The sequence below is a fragment of the Prosopis cineraria genome, unplaced genomic scaffold, assembly GCF_029017545.1.
Source record: "Prosopis cineraria cultivar Desert tree isolate PC_DT_omini unplaced genomic scaffold, ASM2901754v1 PC4, whole genome shotgun sequence".
Classification (NCBI taxonomy): domain Eukaryota; kingdom Viridiplantae; phylum Streptophyta; class Magnoliopsida; order Fabales; family Fabaceae; genus Prosopis; species Prosopis cineraria.
Window position 1 is genome coordinate 14,525,112 of NW_026555335.1, and position 7,288 is coordinate 14,532,399.

Consider the following 7,288-nt stretch of genomic DNA (forward strand, 5'->3'; position numbering starts at 1 on the left):
ATTTCCAACTACAAAGTCATGTTCATGCTTTTGGTTAGACACTGACCATTCTACAAAATAATTTAATTGAACCAGTCATCTTGCAAATTCCCTTCTGGTGCTCAATTCATGAGCCTCCACGTGGTCACCTTCAATTATCTATACAAATAAATAAAAACCAGAAAACTCTTGCTATGAAGTCAAGCCCTTTCAAAAAATATCATAATATCGTGCAGTTTCACAGCTAATTACTGGAAGTTGGAACAAAAAATAAAAATAAAAAAGCAAGCAGTTGATATTCCAGATAGGAAGCAAAAATTCATGGAAATCGTATCTTTATGATAAATCAAAAGTGGTAAAGTACTTTGGAATCTAACCATATTCATGGGATATGTGCGTGTAGTTTAAGACTCCGGACAAAAAAACCAGGCAGTCAAAGTGTCAAACGCATTGAATTCTTCACATTCCATTAGTCTAGATAGCACTAAAAAAATAATCCCGTAATCGTATATACCATCAAAACAATTTAGAGGGATACTGCTAAAGACAAACACATTCTTTATCAATAGCAACTAATTCTTAACATGAAATGGACCAACAAAATTTTATGGCTAAATCCTGGGATACAGAAACCTACACCTCTATAAAGACCACGAACTCCCCCTTCCTTGTAGGCACCAGAAGTACACCTTTAATTCCATTATGTGCTGGCAGAGGAAGAACATCTTTCATGTTGTCCATTATACTTCTTGCTCCTACCACCTATGACATTTTGACAAAGACTTCGATTGCATGATGCAAACAATTCCATCCTTAAAAGACAACCTCTACTTCTAAAGCCACTAAGAAATGGATATGATACCACTTACAGAATAAATTTATGAAATAAATGGTACAGGTTCAACTAATATCAAGGTAGAAATAAGCTTGTTACACCCGACACAAGAATTTAAAAAAAAAAAAATCTAAAGTTGATGCATGTGCATATTTTAAGTGACTAACAAATATTCTTAGAAAAAGAAACAGAAAAGAAATAACATGGATTGTTGCAAGAAAATGTCACATAATTAGCTGTTTTTAGAAATACGATCCACATATACCACAAGTTCATTGGAAAATATTATAGAAAACAGCTAAGCCACTTTATCTATATCTGATATATATATATATATATATAAGGGTTAGAAGAGAATTAAAGAGAACAGGACACATTCCATTCAAGAGGCTTAAGTTGAAACATACTAATAAACTGTCCTAAATATAAATGAATCTTTAAGCCAACATTCTTTAACATTTTATTGAATGCATTGCTACTCATAGTTGACTGTGTCACCTTTTATGAGATAAACCAAAGGCCATAAGTATTTAAACCATAAATATCATTCGTGTTCTTTCTGATCTACTTCTTATCAAGCTACATTTTACCAAACTCTATCCAGACAAGCTTTAATAGACATCTAGCTCAAATATTTTCAAATGGGTCAAAATGTTTAGCGGAGATCCCTACCTGATAAGCAAGTTTTACACGAGCAAGGTCCAAAGGATATGTGCATAAAACTGAAGTGCCTCCAGCTGTTGATCCAGCTAAAAAATCAATAATAGAACCTGAACCTAACATTGGACAATTCTGCAAGATCCAGCACTTGTTCGACTCATATGTCATAAAATGCAAGGCAGTATAACGAATAATCCGAATAACACTTGCTCCATTTCCTCCGAAAACACCAAATAAGCATATGTTAACCATAACTACAGAGTACCTCAGTGTTTTAAAACCCGGACTCCCGGACTAGATATCGAACCGGAAAGGGCAATGGGTCGTGGTTTTCATGGTTTAACCGGCAGTCAAACCGGTGACATAAAAATTAAATAAAAAATAATATTTATATGTGCAAATATATAAATAAAACATTAATTTATTGATAGTGCTTGAGATTTTGATTTCAAAGGCTAGATGCCTGGACCATTGGAGCTAGAGGTAGAGGCATTTCAGCCAAGCTTGTGATCTTGAAGGAAAATGCTAGACCTGAAGGCACACTGTCATATTATGATTTACAAGCTTTCGATCTTGATGCCAAAGGTTAGATCTCTAGAGCTGGAGACAGGAGTTGGAGGAGAAGTTAGAGGATTGAGCCTGGGCCATAAAGGAGAGATTAGATATTAAAGAAGAGAAGAAAAGAGGGATTAGAAAAGAGAAATCATGAATCTAAGTGAATTAGTCTAAATTTCTTTATATATATATATATATATATTTTGTCTTTGAATTGAGTTGGACCGGCTTCGGTTTCTAAGTCAAAGCCACTTCTCGCAAAATCGGCTAGGTCAATCCAAGTCAACCTGATTCAAATGCCAGATTGGTTCAACTAGTTGAATCAAACCATTTTGTTTAGTGAGTGGCGGTCGAACCATCCGATCCAGTTTCAACAACACTGGAGTACCTGTGGACCAAAGAAATGTGAAAAAACCATGTCTACAAATTTACACAACTTCTTTTGCCATTCCAGGGATCCATAGATTTAGGGATCAGATGTTAGCCCTTCATATTTCATAAGGTTACCATTCCTGCTCACAGAGTAAGAATGTAACAAAAATAATTTCAATAAGTGAATTATGAACAAAAATAATTTCAATAAGTGAATTATGGCAATGTTTCAAATAATATTATGTTCACACTGAAAATGTCAACTTATATTTAATTATTCCTAAAGCTTATAATTTTGCCATTCAACTTAACAACTCTCTAATTACATGCTATATGACAATTTCGAATTGCGTCTACAAATTGTTCATCTGAAGTAGAAATACATGCAAAGAAGATCAACAATCTTCGGCAAAGAACTTTAGAGGCTGTACTTATTTGGTCAGTATGAATAACTACAACTTTTTCACAAATTTAATTGTTTTGAGCCTCCATGTGATGGTATCTCACGACAGTTTGTCCTCCAAGCATGCAAGATGAAGGCCACGTGGACAATTGGAAATGGATTGGGAGTGTAGGTCTGCAATCACCAAAATTCCTGTTTGAATAGAAACAATTGCAAACATGTATTCTGTCTAGGAAGGCAAAAACTATATTCTGCAAGGTTTGAATACTCGGTTCAAATTGATTGACAAGTACTGACAATTGTTTAGGCGTCACCTGAATGAAGTAATATACATATAGTCCTCAAGATTGTTGAGGCAAGAAGTCATAATGCCTGGAGTAAACCAATTATAAGCTTTGAATGCAATATCATTCGAATGATATTGGGTCTCTCAAGAAAAATAAAAGTTACAGTTACCTCAGATGGCCCCATCAAAGATATACATAATTACACAGATAACAAATGACTCCATGTGATAAAAAGTCAGAATTGATTAGGAAGCTGAGCAAATGTTCTTGAGTTAGGGATGCATCCCCCAACCATCATCTTCTTGTACACAGCAAAGGCTCAGTCTGAATTGCCTGAGATACTATATCCTCGAATGAGAGCACTATAAGTGAAGATATTAGGTTCAAGACCTGCTTGTAGTAGTTCTTCATACATCATTCCTGCTTGGTCCACCATACCAACCAACCCAAAATTAAGAATAAGTGAATTGTATGTGTAAAGATCAGGAGTGATGCCCCTACTCTTCATTTCATTGAAAAGAGAAAGAGCATCCTCCAACCTACTCGACCTTCCAAGACCATTGATGATAAGATTGTAAGAAACTGAGTCAGGATCAAGGCCAGTAAGCTTTAGTTCCTTAAAGTAGTGCAGAGCATCATCAATTCTACCTACCATGCACAGGCACTCTACAAGAATAGTCTAAGACTTCAAACTAGGCCTCATTCCTTCTTTAACCATCCTATCGAACAAATCACAAGCTGTTTCAATTTTACCTGCTTTCCCAAATCCATTAATAAGAATATTGTAAATTGCACAGTTTGGCTCACATTGGTAGTCTGACATATACTCGAAGAGTTTCATCGCTTCCTCCAACCTTCCAGCCTTCAATAGACCATCTATAAGAGGGCCTTATGTACAAGGAGTGGGAGAGAAATTAGCACTTACAAGATCATTGTATAGATCTAATGCTTTGTCTAAGCTATTAGATTTCGCAAGGGCAGAAATGATGATATTATGGGTTACTGCACTAGGCTTGCAACCCCTAGAAAGCATCTCCTTGCAAAGCTCAAAAAGTTTATCAATCTTCCTGGATTTCCAAAGAGCATCAAGCAACAAGTTATAGGTAAAAATATCTGGTCCACAACCAATATTTTTCATCTCAGCATAAAGATCCCAGGCTTTTTCATTGATATTACATCCCAAAAGTCCATCCATCAAGCAATTATATGTTTCCAAGGTCAGGTGAATTCCCAAGGTTTTTATGAATTTGTAAAATAAATTTTGAGCATCTATGGCCTTGTTTCCCTTACACAGTACTCTGACTAGTGGTAAAACTATAGTCATTTTGGCAAATCAAATTGCATACCAACTTTTCAGCAAATAAAATGGCTTTTTCTAATTTGGTTTGAACTAGAATACCATCCATTAATTCTTCCCAGAATTGTTTGCGTGTCTGTAAATAAAATTTTTGTGCGAATTCCATGACAATCTAAACAGCATCGTCAACCCTCCCAAGCCTCAAAACACCAGGAAGGAGGGTGCACAAAGTTACTTGGTCAGGGTAGAGAAATTTTTTCATTTGATGGTAAAACCAGAATGCATCATCTGTTCTATCTTCTTTTATCAGACCATAATGATGGTGTTATAAGTCAGAACATCAGGAAGGCAATTCAGTGTTGTTATTTTATATCGCATCTTCAAGGCCAAATCAATCGGGTCATTCTTGCAAAGACAATCAAGGAGTGTGTTAAAAGTTACTATGTTTGGGGGATATCCACATTCTGTCATACTGTCAAACAATTAAAGTACCTTTTGAAGCTTTCCCTCTTTCCCCAAGCCAGCAAGTAAAGTGTTGTGTATCACAACTGTGGGAGCAAGCTTCGTAGCATTCATTCTCCCAAACATTTCCCATGCTTCATCAACCCAATCAGCCTTGTAAAGTGTGTCAATTAAGGGATTGACTATAATTACATCAGGCTCACACCCATTGCCTATCATCTCAAAAAGATGCTTTAAGACTTCATTTATTTGCCCCACTTTGCTATAGCAGTTCATCATCATATTATAGGTCACTGAATCTGGAGCAAGTCCATAATTTTGAATCTCACTGAATATTTCTTTTGCTTCTCTAATCCTACCCATTTTAGCAAGACTATATAAAGAAGCATTACAAGGTATTATACTTGGCACAATTCCTCTACTTCTCATTTTCTCGCAAGTGTCAAGAGCATTTTCAGGATCACCAGACTTTCTATAATAGTCAAAGAAAAGAACATGCGTATAGGCTGTAGGTTCAACACCCCAAGATTTCATATTGTTGAAAAGCTCCAGTGCCTCATCTAACCTTCTCAACCGCGAAAGTCTGGAGATTAGAGTGTTGTAAGTATGAAGATTGGGAAAAATTCCTTTAGTGCTCATGACGTCCAACATAGCAAAAGCCTGATCAACATTCCCAGATTTGCATAAAGCATCAATAAGTATGGTGTAAGCAACCATCAGCTTCCATTTCACTCCAGAGTTTCTTCACCACACCCAAGTCACCACAGTCACTGAGCTTGTCCATTAAGGTAGTGTAGGTTATTCGATCAGGCTTGTGACTGCTAGTTCTCATCTTAGTATATAACTACATGGCTCTATCAAGTTTCCGTGCAGTACAAAGCGCATTAATTAAAACTGTGTAAGTAACAACATCTGGTCCACATCCCTCATCTTCCATTTTCTTCAAAATCCCATAGGCATCGTCAATTTTCCCAGCTCTCCTACATATAGTATATGAATAAATATTTGGCCTCAAACCCAACGTTTCCATCTCTTCCAATAAACCCATTGCGGTTCCAGTATCCCTTCTCTTCCCCAAGGCCACCATTAGTGCTGAGTAGGTCTTCATGCTAGGCTTTATTTCTTCTGTGACCACTCTTCTGTAAACCTGCAAAGCCTCTCTACAAGAACCAGATTGGAGCAGTAAATGAATCAGTCCGTTAAATGAACATGCATTCAAGACAAACCCAGCTTTCCTTCTTTTTCCAAGTGCAAACGGTGCTTGCCGTATCCCTCCTTTGACAGAAAGAGCTCTGAAAATGATGGAGCATGTATTCAAATTTCTCTTGACAATCCGCTTTTGCATCAAATTGAAGACAAAAGCCATATCCCCAATCCTATTGTGAATCCTTAAGAACTCAGGCATGTAATTGCATGCTTCGGTCGCATGCACAAAACTAGGCAACCGGGCAACTGAGTTAAAGTAGGAAAGAGCAGAATTAGGTTCCCACTTTGACTTGGGAACGCTCATAACTTCTTCAGATGACACTTTTTCTCTTCTCTTCTCATTTACCACAACCACCTCATGTGAACAACTCGTTCCAATGCCCACTTGCTTTATTCCATGTTTCTTCCTATTCTTCGAAGAACCACGGGGTAAAATCTTCATATTTACACAACTGCTCCGTCTCGAGTAGCCATTATAGTTAAAAACGTAGATATTACCATCCGTCGAGGCACAATCATAAGATATACTAGTATAATCCTAAGACACATGCTTGAGCAGAGGATTAGTACTGCCATGGAAACGCCGCCGCAACAGCAGCAGCCGTAGTAGCAATAAGGGAAAATCACAAATAAGGATCTGGTCCTTTCCTATAATTTAAAAAATAATGCTTTGACAAGGATGCGCTAACGTGGGTGTGAAGGAGGAAGGGAACAGTGAACACAGGCTTCTATAAGCTGAAGATAGATATTCAGAATAATCGTCCGCAAAGGCGTCCATAAGCTTTTTACATTTTGGAAAACTTAGCCACGATCTTATTGGGAGATAATGTGCATGTTTGGATTATAACATAACTTCAGTTAGAGTGAGTCAAACCTTGGTTAGAGAGGAAAAAGTGAAAAAATAATGTTTGGATTAACAAAATATCTCAACCACAGTTAGAGCAAAACGAGCGTTTATTTAGAAGCTGATAGTTGAGGCTTTTTTCCTGGTATTGCGTTGATCTAACTGTTGGAAGCATTGATTATCTTTTCAATTTGTGCATGTTTTCTCTCTCCTCTCATTTATCCAACCCACGAGCTAAGTTCCAGCTTTTCATTCCAGCTTTCTCTTCTCCCGTGACCTCGCAAACTGAAGAACCAGATCAGAGCTCCACCTTCGTTGCTCGTCCAGCGTCCAAGCTCATCTCTACTGTGTTGAAGCAAGTGACCTCCAGCAGATCTCCAGCTTGCTG

The 7,288-nt window shown here is 37.3% G+C and overlaps 1 pseudogene; it reads right to left on the reverse strand.

The window, feature by feature from the left end:
* Positions 1–3,326: 3,326 nt before the first annotated feature.
* On the reverse strand, positions 3,327–6,498 carry LOC129308857 (pentatricopeptide repeat-containing protein At4g31850, chloroplastic-like; annotated as a pseudogene).
* Between the last annotated feature and the right edge of the window lie 790 nt (positions 6,499–7,288).